Raw genomic sequence first — 17,364 nt, forward strand, 5'->3', positions numbered from 1 at the left:
AGAATGCCCCTTAAAGGGGTACTCCACCCCTAGACATCTTATCCCCTATCCAAAGGATAGGGGAAAAGATGTCTGATCGCGGGGGTCCCGCCGCTGAGGACCCCCGCAATATAGAAAGCGGCATCCCCCTGCTTCTGCTCCGGAAGCGCTGGAGGGTCTGGGTCCCGACCACCGGAATGGAAGTCCGTAATGTCACGACTCTGCTCCCGTGTGACGTCACGCCTCGTCCCCTCCCCTCAATGCAAGTCTATGGGAGGGGGCGTGATGGCCATCACGCCCCCTCCCATAGACTTGCATTGAGAGGATGGGGCGTGACATTACACGGGGGCAGAGTCATGACATCACGGACTTCCGTTCCGGTGGTCGGGATCCAGACCCTCCAGCGCTTCCGGAGCAGAAACAGGTGGGTGCCGCATGCTATATTGTGTACCTTTAAAGGTAGTGTCAAACATGCTGTATTTTGCTGCTGCATATTTCCCTATCCATTAAAACCAGCTGCCAAAAATATGTAGCAAAATGCAGCATGTGCGACCCTATTTTTAATGTTATTATGCTATAAGAAATCATCTAAACCTCTTTTAAATCATCAATGACCAACTCCTGATGTATTCTATTTCACATGTTCATAACAAGTAAAGAAGTTTTGTTACCTTTGAAGATTAAACCGTATTCTTTCCAGTATCTCCCTGTCTTTGGATAAGGTTTTACATGGAACAGATTTTCACTATATTTTTTTGTACTGCTCATTTCTGTACAAGTTAATCATGTTCCCCCCTTCAAATCCCTATTTTCAAGACTAAATAGATTATTTTAATCTTTCCCATAACTAAGATCCCACAATGCATTATCTCTTCTTTATACATTTTCTATTATTAGGGACATGCTTTTTATTAACTATTGGAAAAATTAAACTACATATCCAGATGAGACTGCTTTAATTATTTGTAAAGTGATATTGTTAATGTTATGCTCCTGTCCTGTAAGACTATTTTTAATCAGATATTTTTTATACATTTTTTAACATTTACATACACAAAAACACAATCCCCATTTCCCATCCTCCATCCCACCCCGGCTCCCCAACAACACCCCCACCCCACAACAGAACAGTCCCAAGTGCATCAAAAGTCCAAGTCAAAATGTACCGTCCTACAAAGTGATCAGAAGTTCGACAGAAAAAAGTCAGAAGTATCACCCAAACAAAATGGTCTAAGGAGATTATATTATATATAAAGGTGTAAGGATATTTTATATATACATATATATATATATATATATATATATATATATATATATATATTAGCATCAAGTCAAAGAGTTAGGGCAGAAGTACCCACAGCATGTAAAGCAACAACAGCCAATATGGAAAGCATTAGACACAAAGAAAGAGATACAGACATGGAAAAGAAACAGGAAAGATGTTTGTGAAACTGGAGATATCCCCGTCAGGCCCCAAACAATACAGGGGAAAGGAGAAGCCTCTTTTCATACATGCATATGTCCTACTGGTCTTAGAAGTAGCTGCTTGACATTCCATACTGTTATAAAGCCTATGAAGGAGATTCATCAAAACTTGAGCAGAGGAAAAGTAGACCAGTTGCCTATAGCAACCAATCACATTGAAAACGACACTGAAAGATGAAAATAATCCATCTGATTGGTTGCTCTGGACAACTGGTCAACTTTTCCTCAACACAGGTTTTGATGAATCTCCCCCTATGATCTCATGTGGCTTTATCAATATTTCCAACTAGGATATGTGGTGTATGCAGATTATTAGGACCCAGATAAGTATTGTTGCAGAAATACTTTTCGAACCTCCTTTTCCAAGGAGGAGCCATCACATTCAAGGTGCTCAAGATAGTATAAGAGTGAATCGATTCAGTAAAAATTACACTGAGCAGCTTGGAGGTAATGGGTGATTTGTCTGCATCTAAGCTTACATTCTTACTACATTAGCCAGGATGGGTGCTCTCCAGCCAGTCTAGTAAAAGTTTACTGCCACTTACTGTACTGTATGAATCCAGAACAAGTCTAAACCAATCCTAAGAGCTATGTTCACTGAATCAGACCCAAAATTTCTCTTGAGAAAATCCCTAATTTATGCATATCTTTCATGGTAAATCCCACATTATTAGTAAAAAGTTAAATAATGATAAATTAGTTGAATTATTCAATAAGTTGAGTTACATGTTCTAAACTACATGTCCTTCATGTACGTTTTTTGATGCATTATCCATGGAAATAATGTTGCATATTGTGTTCACTTGATTTTTTAGGCATTTGTTAAAGGTGTACTCCAGGGAAGTACATAAAAATATATAAAGCTCCAAAGCCACCACACTTGAATATGTTTCCTGTAAACCTGTAAACCATCCTGCCTGATATGCATGGCTCCTGTAGCCCCATTTGTCTTGTATACCTTCTTGATGATCTTTGCCATCCTTTCCGTCCCGTGCCTACATCTCGCAGTAATCATTTCAGCTCTATTCTGCCAGCCATCTCCCTCTCTGTGAAAATCCTCCACCCTGCTGCTCTGAACAGCAAATAGAGGTTCACTGTCTGATTGGCTGAGGCTGCACAAACCTTCTAGTTCTCAGTACTTAAGAGGGCATGATTTATCAATCCAGGGCAGAAACCACATGGTCTGTGTCGCTCAGGAGGCTGGAGGCTTCTTTCAGAGAGGGATTTGGACAGAGACATAGTGGATGGCTTGGTGATGTCATTCCCTGCATGTAAATGACAACCAAAGAGGCAGCATATCACTACAATGCTTTGGAATAATAAGTATTCCAAAGCTTAAAAAAAAGTTTTAAAAATATATATTTAAAAAACAGTGTTAAAAAAAATAAAAGTATAAAAAAGAGTAAAAAAAAATAAAAGAAAAAATATATAAAAAAGAAATAAAATAAATAATTATAATAAAAATTAAAATACACAATGGGTAGGATCACACGGTGCACATCCACAGCACAATACATGCTGCAGATGCCCAACTGGCAATCACAATAGTGAGCTCCCTGCTGCGGCTGGGTAGCTCTGTGTGTCCACTCATAGCGGTGGATTTCCCACTGGCAGTCACAAGCGGACACACTGAGCTACCCAGCCGCAGCAGTGTGCTCACTCTTGTGACATCCGCGGTGTGAAATATGCTGCGGATGCGCTCTGTGTGACCCTACCCTTATTATTATTTTTTTTTATAAAGGCCCAATTCATACTGCATTTCTGCAGTATGTTAGAGGTATCCGTCAGCATCACGTCAAAAAGTGATGCCGATGTATACTGTAGCAGCCCCATTCATTTCCAAATGAGACTGCTACAGAATACACTGGCATTCATTTTCTGACATGACGCCAGTGGACACCTCTAACATACTGCAGAAATGCAGTATGAATTGGAACAACCCCCACACCCCCACCCCAACAAAATAAACAAATCAGTTTTTTCATGATTTTTTTCTTTCTTTATAATGCCCAATGATGGATATATTCACCCTGAGCGGGTACTTATTAACACAACATGACAAATATATCCATCAGGAACTTCAACTGTCACAGACAGCCGCGCATCACTGCTAGTCGACCAAGGAGCGATCAGAATGGTCCCTGGTCCATCTAATACATATTTCTTTCTATAGCAAAAATCTTGTGGCCCACATGGGGTAACTTGTAGGGGTGCGGAATTGTTCTGCCAGATCCGATCCTTTGCAGGCATGGAGTGGGGTCTATAATTCATATAATGATGTCCTGAAAACCAAAGGGAGCTCCTCTCCTTTTGGGTCCTACCAGGCAGTCATGCAACCAAATATGGCCTAAGTGGCGGTACTGCGGATGAGTTGGGGTACTGGGATGAGCAGCATAATAAAATATGGGGTGTATTTCCTGCATATCAGAAGCTATGTACCAAAATGATGTCCCTCAAATAAAGCATTTGTGAAAAAAAGCAAATTTTTTATTTTTTCCACTGACTTTGAAATAATTCCAGCCACACAATACTCACTACTACCCTAGGTAAATACTTTAGGGGGTTTAGTTTAAACAATTGCATCACTTCTAGGGGTACGGTATTGTTCTGACAGCTAAAATGGTTTGCAAGATGAAGTGCAACCTATAATTTGTATAATGATATCCTGTAAGCGAAATTGCACTTCTCTCCTTTTGGGTCCCACCATGCGGCCATGCAACCAAATATGGCCTAAGCAGGGGTACTCCCTAACATGAGACAAGCAATGCAATAAAATTTGGAGTGCATTCCATTCATTTCAGAAGCTATTTAAAAAAAATATGTATCCCACAAATGATGCATAAAAGTGAATTTAAATATTTTAAACTGACTTGATGCCTAATACCATCAACATAAAAAGGCCTAAAAGAACACACGTCTATCCCAAGTGAAAAAAATATGTCCCACAAATGATGCATTTGTGAAAAAAAAGCAAATTGAACAATTTTAACACTGACTTTGTAATGACAACCGCCAAAAAACTATGGTGTTAAAATACTCACTATCCTTCCTAGTGAATACCTTGTGGTGTCTAGTTTTTAAAATGGGGTCATTTGGGGGGGGGGGGGGGGGGTTGTTCCTATGTTCTACCACCTCTAAATCTCTGCAAACCTTGCATAGTACATAAAAAAAAATTAGATGTACTTCAAGTAAGATTGCAAGTTAAATTGTTAGGCTTCTAACTCACTTAAAATGTTCATTTAAAAAAATAAATGCTATTAAAATAAAATATCCATCTGAAAGTATAAGTTTCATAAGCTATTTGCTCAGTAAGTATAAATATATGCAACCTATTAGTGTTAAAATAGCAAAACATCTTTTTTTTTATTTCATGATTTTATGCATTGTAAAAAAAATAAACTACAAATGATATCAGCTTACTTTTACTATGTACATGAAGTACAACTTGTGACAAAAAAAATGGCAGAATTATTATGATTGGCAAAATGTTACAAGAGTTATTCTCTAATAAAGTCATGCATTCCTGATTTAAAAAAACAGGCCTGGTCTTTAACCCCTTAAGGATCACGGGTTTTTGTGTTTTTGCACTTTCGTTTTTTCCTCATCACCATCTAAAAATAATAACGCTTTCAATTTTGCACCTAGAGACTCAAATGAGAGCTTATTTTTTGTGCCACCAATTGTACTTTGTAATGACATCAATCATTTCACCACAAAATTTACAGCGAAGACACAAAAAAATATTTGTTGGTCAAAAATTGGAAAAAAAAACACCATTTTGTAGTTTTGGGGGCTTCCGATTCTACGCAGTGTACTTTTCGGTAAAGATGACACCATATATTTATTCTGTAGGTCCATACGGTTACAATGATTCCCAATTTATATAGTGTTTTCTTTATTTTACTACTTAAACATTTTTTTTAACTACATGCACCAAAACTAGTATGTTTAAAATTGTGATCTTCTGACATAACTTTATTTTTCCGTATACGGGTTGGTATGAGGGCTAATTTTTTGTGCCATGATCTGAAGTTTTCATTGGTACCATGATTGCTTTGATCTGAATTTTTGATAATCTTTCATACATTTTTTTATGGGAAAAGGGGGGTGATTCCAACTTTAATTTATTCACTTTAAAGTTTAAACTTTTTTTTTAGCCCCATAGGGCACTATTACTTACCATCTTTTGATTGCATACTCTGTTCAATGCTATGCAATAGCATAGCATTAATCAGTGTAATCTGCGCTCGATTGCTCAAGCCTGGATCTCAGGCTTGATGCAATCAAATGCCGATCGGAAAGTGTGGAGCACAGTAAGGCACCTACCACTGTCCTCCCAGCTGTTCAGGACACCACAATTTCACCGTGGTGGTCCCGAACAGCTCCGCTGAGCTAACCAGCAGTGTATTCTCCCATTTTAGATGCCAAGGTCTAAAGGGTTAATACCGGACCTCAGCCCGATCAGCAATATCTGGTATTAGCCACGGGTCCTGGTTGCTTACAGCAACCGGGACCCAGCAGATATGAAGCTCACTCAACTTCTGAGCACGCTTAACATTACGGGAGCCGGCCATGGACGTAAATATACATCTGTGGTCGTTAAGGGGCGTACAGACTTAATTGTCTTGGCCCTTAAGGGGTTAAAACAAACTTAAGTGGAAAAAAAACCTTACTTTTTAATGTGGCAGCTGATATTCACTTACTATGACATATTATGTTTTAACTAACTGAGCATTTGTGTAAAAATAATTACAAATAACCAATATTTAAAAGATATGGCTCAAAATGAAAGCTTACCACAGAACCCTGTTATTTTAGTTCAGTTAAGCCGCAGCAAAGAGCAATGTTACCATAAGACACATGCTAAAATGTGTCTGAATTATGGTATGCCAAAATGGCCTAAATCATACATAGCACATGCATTACAACATTACAAACCAACAATGTTCTTGCTTGTTGTTTGGCTTTTTAAATTAGTCTTTCTTCCTAAAAATAAAAACACAAAATTCTTTTGAGCTATAGATTTTTATGAATTGTTGGTATTACAAAACACAATGATATTTGTTCAATTTCATAATGTTAAGTTTCAAATAGAAATCAACTAAATGGAAAATCAAAGGTTTACCAGTGCTTGATAGGGTATGAGCTTCCCAAGGACAAATGCTTTCATTGTAAATCAGGGTCAACCAATACAAGCAATATTGTAACGGAAGATACAAGATAAGTTAATCTTCCTAAGAAAACATGCCAAAAGCAATAAAGAGTACTTTGATTTATACTAGCAATTTTGTTATAATTTATAGAAAAGACAAAATTAGAACTTGCTTGTGTCAGCTATTCCCAGCCTCTGTGCTAATAGGGCCAGATGGACTCAAATCTTGCTAGGCTGCTTAAATCCCTTAGGATCTATTTAAAACCTGCCGCACACAAGTCTTATTGTAAAAGAATCAGGTTCCCATGCTACAAAATAAGCATTTTTGGCTTATGAAAGCCATTGATGGCCAGCAGTGTAAAATCATTTTACTGTACTTGACAGCATTATTACTTTATGATCACTGCTAGTACTGAAAGACCATTTAAAAAGTCTGGTTCTTCTGCTTTGGTTGAACTTCAACAAAAAGTTTAAAAAACTTCGGTCCTCGCCATACTTTACATAATATTACTTTTATAGATTCCTACACAGCAAGTGTAACTGCAATGGGTTTCCCAGGCAGATGCAGAAAGTTTTTGGGTTATTGTGTGCCAAAATCGGTGCACCTTCTGCTTATGCTTTGGAAACCCTGTGGCAGTTAACAGACACAATGCTGGAGAGGAAAGTTAGGTATAGTTTTTAAGTGTTTTTTTTTATAATATTTTTTTTTTACTTTATTTTTCTTCTACATAAGGATCTGACTACTTTACATTGAGAACCCAAGCTGAAGAAACAAGATTTTTTCCCCTCTTTTTTACTTATTAACCCCTTGACAACAATGGAAGTAAATGTATGTCCTGATGCACTGGTACATCACACACCAGGACATACATTTATGTCCTGTACATGACCCGAGCACCAGAGTGATGCTCACGTAATCCAGGCAGGTCCCGGTTGCTGTCAGAAACCGGGGACCTGAGAGTAATGGCGGACATCAGGGATCGTGCTGAATTCTGCCATTAACTCCTCCAATTCTGTGATCAATACAGATCACGGCATCTGCCACAGTGTGGCGATTTTAACGGCTGATCTGATCGCCATTGCCGGAGGACCCCCAAGATAGCAGCCGAAGGTCCCATCACCTGTCTCTGCCGCTCTCCCAGCATCTTCTGCTTTGATCTGCCTTCCAGCAGACCAGAGCAGAAGATCGCTGATAATACTGATCAGTGCTATGCCTATGCATAGAACTGAAGAGTATTGGCAATCTAATGATTGCTATAGATTGTCCTCTATGGGAACATAGAGAGTTAAAAAAAATTTGGAAGAATCCCCTCCAAATAAAAATTTCAACCACCCCTTTTCCCTGTTTTACCCATAGAAAATAATAATTATTAAACTTATTTGGTATCGCTGCGTGCGTAAATGTTCGACCTATCAAAATAGCATGTTAATTATCCCATATGGTAAACAGCATTATTGTAAAAAAAAAAGTCCATTATTGCAGCTTTTTGGTCACATCACATCCCCCCCCCCCAAAAAAAAAGTCACATACGCAAAAGTGATACAAAAAAATAAATAAATTACTGGCCATGGAGTAAAAAAAAAAAAACGATCCCTCATACATCCCCGTATACAAACATTTTTAAAAGTTAAAAGTGGTAAAAAATATAAAGATTTTAAACATACTTATTTAGCAAAAAAAAAAAAAAAAGTTTGAGATTTTTTAAAAGCAGTACAATAATAGAAAAGGATGTAACCATGGGTATCATTTTAATCGTATTGACCTACAGAATAATGAAAACATATAATTTTGACCGTAAAGTTTATAGTGTGAAAACAAAACCCTCCAAGATTTGCTAAATTGCGTTTTTGTTTAAATTTCCTCATACAAATAATATATTTTGGGGTTTGCTGTACATTTTATGATAAAATTTGTGATGCTATTACAAAGTGCAATTGGTTGTGGAAAAAACAAGCCTTCTTATAGGTTTGTGGATGGAAAAATAAAAAGTTGTGGATTTTAGAAGGTGAGGAGGAAAAAATTAATTAGCAAAAATGAAATTGGCCTGTCCTTAAAGGGGTATTCCACTGGAAAACATTTTTTTTTAATCAACTTGTGCCACAAAGTTAAACAGATTTGTAAATTACTTCTATTAAAAAATCTTAATCCTTTCAGTCCATTTAGTCCATTTAGGAACTGTCCAGAGCAGGATAGATTTTCTATGGGGATTTGCTCCTACTCTGGACAGTTTCTAAAATGGACAGAGATGTCAGCAGAGAGCACTGTGGTCAGACAGAAAGGAAATTCAAAAAGAAAAGAAATTCCTCTGGAACCAGTAGTGGCCAGTAAAATGGCTTCCACTATTTAACCAAAAATATCTTTTAGGGCATCAAGAATGCCTGAAACACACTACTTTTGTCCTGTTTCCTGATTTTATGCATCTTGCACTTTATTGAATAAATACAGAATTTGTTTTAAAGAGCAACTCTTTCTGCGCTGGACAATCTATTTATTATTTTAAGCCAAAAGTACCATATTTATCGGGGTATACCACGCACCGGCCTATAACACGCACCCTCATTTTACCAAGGATATTTGGGTAAAAAAAGTTTTTTACCCAAATATCCATGATAAAATGAGGGTGCGTGTGTGCGCGTGTATACCCCGATATACCCCCAGGAAAGGCAGGGGGAGAGATGCCGTCGCTGCCCGCTTCTCTCCCCCTGCCTTTCCTGGGGTCTAGAGCGCTGCTGTCGGCCTTTTTCACCCCCGATAGCCAGGGAGAGAGAAGCGACGCCGACAGCCAGGGGGAGAGAAGGGGCAGCGGCACCCATTGCCGGCGGCGCTGCCCCGTTGCCTCCCCCCATCCCCGGTGGCATAATTACCTGAGTCGGGTCCGCGCTGCTCCAGGCCTCCGTCGTGCGTCCCCAGCGTCGTTGCTATGCACGGCGCGCCGCGCCGTTCAGCGCATAGCAATTAATCATATAAGCCTTTTATGGCCAAGTCTGTACCATTTCTTCTTGATGGTACCCAGACCCATCTTTTTTAATTTTAACAGGGAGGATACGTGACTTTATTTGAACTCAATACAGGTTCACTGGGTTCTTTTGCTCAACAGTGATAACTGCTTTAACAAAAAAAAAAGAATGAAAGATAGTGTTCAAAATTGTAGAGTTTAGGAAAGCCAGAAGAAATTGACATACTACACATGCTGATTGATGATATGCTGTTGTTCCCAAATGGTTTTCTTGTGGGCAGTCATGTCTTACATTTGGTAAAAGGACCTAATATATGAAGTAGCTGTTATATAGATTTATCAAGCATTATAAAAAATCTTAGAACAAATTGTATGTTAAATAATTATATATTACCTGTGAAAAGTTGAGAACCTCTTACACTATTATTAGATAGTAGAAAAGCAGACACACAAACAATATATCAGTTAAGAAAAAACAGAACTATTTTAAAAGAGAATTGAGACTGTTTTCCCTGTGGTGGGAGTTACTTGTTTGTAGATGAACAAGAAATTCCCTCCAGGGTCACCAGCTGGCAGATAAGAGATGAAACACAAGGTGCAGGGATTACAAAGCAGCCAATAACAAATATCAATTCCCTGTTACAAAGGAAGTTGTGCGGTTAATGTATGTCAAATAATTCTCAAATAAGTCAATTTTGTTATAAATCTTAGTAAGCACCAACATTTCGTGTTTTGAGGCTTGTTTTAATGTCCAAAACATGACTGGATGCAAAGAAAGATAACATTTTGGGAAGAAATATTTGCTGTTAACTGCTTCCCCAGCACTTATCAAGCTAATAGACTTGGTTATCATCATATGATCACTATGATTAACCATGTCAATGCTGATCATGCAGCTGACAAAAAGAGCGTTTTTCCTTGTCATTTCCCATCATTGTGGTTTCCAGCTCTAATGGTTTTATATGTACTAGAGAAACCCATGCACTCAAACTGGCGTCAACATTGACATGAAGTTATATATTTATTAGTATACATCAAAATGGAGCTGGTAGTTAGTGTAATACAGAATCCATGATACTAATATTAACTATGTTGAACATTTTAGATAAAAAGAAACAGAAATAGGGGATATAAATACTAAATCTAAAAATTGGGCAAGGTAGGCATTAAGGGGTAAACTTAAAAAATATATATATAAAAAACAACAACATATAAGACCAAGTGAAAAACTCTGCTCACGTGTGCACTTTTTTTTTTTCTTACTTATTCCTGCTTCTGGCGACATTTTGTTTGGCCACTAAATTCCTGCTTAGCCAACCAATGGCTGAGACAGGTCAACTCTGTTACCAGTGATTGCCTCAGCAGGTATTTCTTACCTGAACAAAACATCATAAGAAGTATGTTTATTTAGAAACTCAACCAATAGGACATAGATATTTTAAAATATAACTTTTACTTGATTCTTGTAAAAAAAAAAAAAAAAAAACAACATCAACAATGAAGTGTATAATAAATTATCAAGTGAATAAAACATAGACATACATATCCTCAGCAGTTCTCTGAATCCGATATTTCTTGTAAGATGAGAACTTGATATCAGCCTGTTGGCTTGTTGTAGGGAGGGAAAAATGGTACAGGTGAGTGCCCTAAAGAATTATCCTAGATAAACGTGCCCTAACTAATATAAGTGTGGATATGGGAAGGGTATAAGCAAACCACAGTCAAATGAACATCAAAGTTGTAATGACATGTATAAATTTCTCATACTTAATCCTACACGTTTCTCCCATCTCATATAAATGGGTTCATCAAGGTTGAAGGAAAAATTAGGAACAAGAAACAGATAATATTTTACAATGTGCTGAAGAAAAGATAGTAGAAAATGATAGAAAGATAACTAATATAGTTGTTAACGGTCACCGTCACAGTGTCAAGTCAGTCTCCAATAGTCCTGGAACAATAAGTATGGTGGGGGAGTCTATTGTTCATATACAGATGAGTGTAAGAAATACGTAATATAATATTGGCAATATGAAGTACAACCCAGTCAAGGCTCAAATGCTTTATTATACGATGGTTAACACATATATATCAAGGTTGATGAATATATCACAATGATGACAACCTTTTATAATGGAAGCCAAATGGCTATGAGCTGTTCAATCAAGGTTGAAGATGGTTCTGGAGCTACTGTATAGATAACTACCCCACCAATAGGAGTCTTCAAAAAATCAATGGATGTACACATTGCCATATGACAAAATTTGGACCATGATGAAGTAAAGTTGCCTCTAAGAGGCCCCGGATAGCAGGAGAAACTAAAAGAGATGTGTGCCAGTGCAATCTGATAGGAATTGCAGCCCTCCTTAGAAAACCGGGTGATATAGCAGATGAATACCCGGTCATGGATATGGGCAAATGCTGACATTGCAGGTCAGGAGCCGGTCACCACTAGCATCTACCTAAAACTATAGATGTATTGCTAGTATCCTGGTATTTTACCAGCTATCACCACAGTTCAGTACCCCTGTAATTTGTAATAGTTTTTTCCCAGTAGATTTGAACCACTCTCCCAGAATTCCTCTATACTGTGTTTTTGCCCTCAGTTTTCATACAGCCATACTATAGTACATGCAGGAGTGTATCTGTTACATTGGCTTTTTACTTTCTATAATTGGCTCTCCAGCTGTGAGTTTTCTAGATAGAATAAAGTTTGTCTTCTGAATAGCATTTGAGCAGTATGATCTAGAAAACAAATTGCATTCTATCCAGAGCAAAGAGTTATCATAGCAAGTAAAAGTCCTGTGTAACACATACGCTGGCAAATAACAGCACATATAGATAAGTGTAGCTATGCAAGAAGCAGTCTGGACACAATAAAGCAAGAAGTGAAATACATGAATTCATAGATATACTGTAGCTTGAAGGTAAGATACTGAGATGATTCACTGACTATTTTAGAAGACAGAAGCAGCCTGTAATAAGCATTGCTCCACCCCTGCTTCCTGAAGACAATCTTTGTATCTCTTTGGAAAAAAAACTAAGCCAAAAATTAGGCATTGACCAGCAAATTCAGTGGAAGTGAGACCATTAGTGCCTAAAATTTAAAGGGCTACTCCAACTGGTGGCAGAAATTTAAAAAGATTTATTTGAAAATATTAATCCTTCCAGTACTTTTCTTTTTAAAAACTTGAAGTTATTTTCTGTCTGACCACAGTGCTCTCTACTGACACCTCTGTTCATGTCAAGAACGGTCCAGAGCAGGAACAAATCCCCATTGCAAACCTATACTGCTCTGGCCAGTTCCTGACATAGACTGAGGTGTCAGCAGAGAGCACTGTGGCTAGACAGAAAATAAATTAAAATAGAAAACAACTTCCTCTGTAGTATAGAGCAGCCAATAGGTACTGGAAAAAGTAAAATGTTTAAATAGAAGTAATTTACAAATCTGTTTAACTTTCTGTCTCCAGTTGATAAAAAAAAAAAAAAAATGTTTTACACTGGAGTACCGCATTAAGACATATTTTTAAGGAGTTGAAAATACTTCTGTTATCTATAGTTTTATTATTATTAGTTTTATTATTGTTATTATTATTTATTTTTTTTAACTATGAACCTGTAATAATGGCATGACAAGGAAGCATTTTCAACCACTGGAGTCTAAATATAAAAGCTTGACATTTAATGACATCCAGCTAAGTTGTAGAAAAGCGTATTAGAGAATTGCATAACATTTTATTATACAATGAATATGCTTTATTTGCTGTCAACAGTAAAGCCATCAAAATTCTGCTTTCTAAAATAATACCAAGTTTGATAATCTCTTCAGCTAGTATTTTGTATTACCTTGAAAAAAAAGAGAAAAAAAAAGCTGAATTGCTGGTAAATCTGCCCTAGGGACAAATACTATAGTTAAATGAAAATACATTATTAGACAAAACAATATATTAATATCTCTATATTCTGTCAGTAAACCACACTCAAAGCATTTGTTAAAAAAAAAAAAACATATTTAAACTTGTATTTTTGTTTACATCAGAGACATCCGAAAGAAAATAAACAGATGATTTACTGTGACAATTCCCTTTAAAATCCCAGACACTGTTATCACACAGGAACTTAATCTTCTTTGTTCATAGCTAAATTTATCCAAAGCATCAACTATAATCTGTCCTCATAAACTTGACCTGACTTTACAGTTATTTGTTGAGTAATTTTTTCATCTGGTCATCGAACAGATTATATATTTCCTTTGAAATAAAGAATAACAGAGATTATACTGATGAATAAAAATGCTAAATTCTTTCAAAAGCTAACACTATAATTATCCTGAAGACGTTTCATCAAGTAATTAATTTGGGTGACACTCTCATTTTAGCTGATGTTCAGGTGGAACTGAAGAAGGAATCTGATAATCACATTTCTAAGGTGGCATAATGGCAGAGCACTGGAATAATAGAAAGCGTTGTATTTGGAACACATATTTATTCATATAAGAAACTTCCAGGTAGCTCCATATGTGAATCCAACACATTATCAACATCAATTAGAATAAAAAATAGCTTTTAATTGAGATATACTAAAATTAATATATAAACACAGTACGCATATAGAGCACAAAACATAAGGAGGGTAGAGGTAACAGGTGAAACCCTAATAAATTCCCTACCTAAATAGATTCCTAACAACTAAGTGAAGGACAAGGGTTAGGGGGGCAATTACAATATGTACAATTGGTACAAAAATATATCAACCTCTCTGGCCAACGCGTTTCTCTCCCAGGTTGAGGGGAGTTCATCAGGGATGAGAGGATAATATTCACAATTCAATTAGTGCACAACAAATGCAAAATCATATACAAAAGATGTAAAAACCAATAATGACAATAAATAGATGATAATACATAGGTCCGGGTCCGTCAGTAATAAGTACCTGTCATATATGTGAGTCTGTTAGTGTCTGGTCAAATACATACACATACATTATCATAGCAGAAGGATGGCATTTAGAATATTACTATGCAATGTTAGTAAAGTAATAATAGATTGACTCCAGAGAGAGAAGATGATGTTCTGTTCAAGATACACGCAGATACACTGTGAACAAAAAATGTAATGACAAGTCTGTCAGTATTGGGGTGGCACTACATTAAAGGGGTCTTTTATTTATAAAATATGATACTAACAAAGGACTTACCCCCTATGTAGGATGATGGTATTCAATTAAGACCACCAACAGAACACTCTGTTCCTGATATTAATTTCAATTTAACAGACTCCTATGAAATAAATATAATATAATTCACTAACCCCCTCTGGTATTCAAGAAAAACCAAATATATGGTAAAAGGTTATATCATAAAAATGCGTTCCACCCGGGTAAATGCTTCCGGTTGGGAACTTTGTAGGTGGATACGGGTGGAACGCAATAAGCGCTCCACTCGCGTGTCACCTCCGATACCTTACTGCCGGCAGGGGAGATAGTACGTAATGCCGGAAGCGGAAATACAAGTGGAACGCAATATGCGCTCCACTCGCTGTAAGGCGCAAGCGAAAATTCAGGTGGAACGCATGCATGCGTTCCACCTGCGGACACAGATAGCAAATGCCATTCAGAAGAGGGAAAGAGGAAGGGGCATAGGTGAACTCTGGTGGTACATGGGTCAATATCCCACCCTAGTGTACCAAAAAATAATAGTGAGCATAAATTGATGATAGAAAAAACTATTATACATTTTTTTAAATACAGAAGTACTCGGTACTTAGAAAGGCTGACTTGCCAGACCTATAAATTTAAATGATAATTACATAATTAGAGTGACATGACCATGATATACAGACAGTAATGTTGAAAACTTAAATCAAGTTTGGTACCATAAACTTATATAAAAGAAGCAAAAGATAGAGATTCATTTAAACCTGTAGGAGCAGTGGTGCAAAGTCTGTAAGTCCATCTAGCTTCCTTCTGTAATAGAAGTTTGTCCAAAGTACCACCTCTCAAATCTGGCTTGTGGACCTCAATCATTTGAAAAGAGATGTTCAGTGGTGAATCTGCATGATAACGGAGCATGTGGTTAGCGAGTGTTTTGTCCCTTTTATTTTTTATATCTCCCACATGCTCCAAAATGCGTCTTCTCAATTCTCTGAACGTTTTGCCTACGTATCCTTTTAAACATGGACATGTGGCCAGATAAATGACATTATATGTCTTGCAATTAGCATAATCTCTATTTGTGAATTCATAATTGTCCACATATCTCTTAAATTTTTTTGAGACATTTATGAACTTGCAGGCCTTACATGTACCACATTTATATGTGCCAACTAGTTTCGTGTCTAACCAGGTCCCTGGTTGTTTTGGTGGTACATAGTGACTGTGTACGAGCATATCGCCTATATTCTTGGCTCTCCTGTATGTAATAACCGCCTTTTCTTCTATTATTGATCCAATTATGGGGTCAGATTTAAGTATTGGCCAAAAATTCGAAATCATGTCTGATAGATCTTTTGCAAAAGATTTATCAGACATCATTTCGAATTTTTGGCCAATACTTAAATCTGATATATAGAAAACATTTTTGCCTTTTTTTTTTGTTTATGAGGAAGTGTTCCATTCTTTTGTAAAATGAAAATGGTAGAAAATAGGCTCTTTTATTATAGTTTGTAAACTGGTCTGAAGAAGAACAATATATGTAAGAGTCTGGGTTTACACACCTTAAAATTAAAAGCAAAATATGAACCCAACTTTAGACATTTTTGTATCAGTTGGTACTGCATATTATACCATGATGCATTTTGTGTGTAAGAATGTGCTTGCTTTAGTTACAAACATTAAGTTTTAGGGATTCTTTTCGACAATTTTTTCAGTTTATCACAAGGTTGCTAAATATTATTATATACTAGGTAAATTATTAATTAGGACATTTACTTTCTTCAGATGATCTACTTTAAAAAAAAACAAAAAAACATTCAGACTCTAATTTACTTATGCAAACCTGACTGCTTTTCTCAGGCTGTGCAGAAAAATGTGGTGCAGTGTGCTACAATTTGGCGTATTGTGCCACAAATTGTGTCTGCGCCAGAAAATATAGCCCACTATACTATACTGAACCCCCCCCCCCTCCCTGAAAACCAAAGAGGAGCAAAGTAGGAGAGGAAGAAAGGTTGCCACTGAACAGGCTTTGAAGTAGGGACTGGAATTGGTAACCAAATAGGGGTCTAATTTATGAGCAGTAGGGCCTACTGCTATATGGTGGCTGTAAGGGGTGGGGCCTACTGCTATTAATGGGCTATATGGGGGCTTCCTGCTATATGGGGCCAACTGTTACATGGGGCCAACTGTTACATGGGGGCCTACTGTTATATGGGCAGTACTACATATGAATAAATGCTACTATCTAAATGTATTTCTTAATTGTTAAGCAAGTTTAATCGACCCATGGGACACAGCATTGAATGTTGCATAGTTCATAGAATAAGTAGACAGTATATAACAAAGGGATTGTGGAGCATCTAAAATCTGATGGATTGAAAAATGAGAAACAAAATGGGTTTACTTTAGGAAAATCATGTCAAACTAGCCTAATTGATGTTCCTGATGTTCTTGGAGGGATACGCCAAATGACAAATGACTAGAAGAATGTTCAGAACTCTGGCAACTGACATTTAATGTGGATAAGTGCAAAATAATGCATATTGGGCGCAAAAACCCGAATAGAATAGAGTATAGAATATTTAATTAAGTCCTAACTTTAGTATCTGAGGAAAGGAATTTAGGGGGTCATTATTTCTT

General features: G+C 37.0%; 1 protein-coding gene across 2 annotated transcripts in view; it reads left to right on the forward strand.

The window, feature by feature from the left end:
• Positions 1-17,364, forward strand: part of FSTL5 (follistatin like 5) — an 872,209-nt gene that overhangs the window by 184,149 nt on the left and 670,696 nt on the right. The gene's annotated exons all lie outside the window — the stretch shown is intronic.

This window comes from Hyla sarda, chromosome 1 (genome assembly GCF_029499605.1).
Source record: "Hyla sarda isolate aHylSar1 chromosome 1, aHylSar1.hap1, whole genome shotgun sequence".
NCBI lineage: Eukaryota > Metazoa > Chordata > Amphibia > Anura > Hylidae > Hyla > Hyla sarda.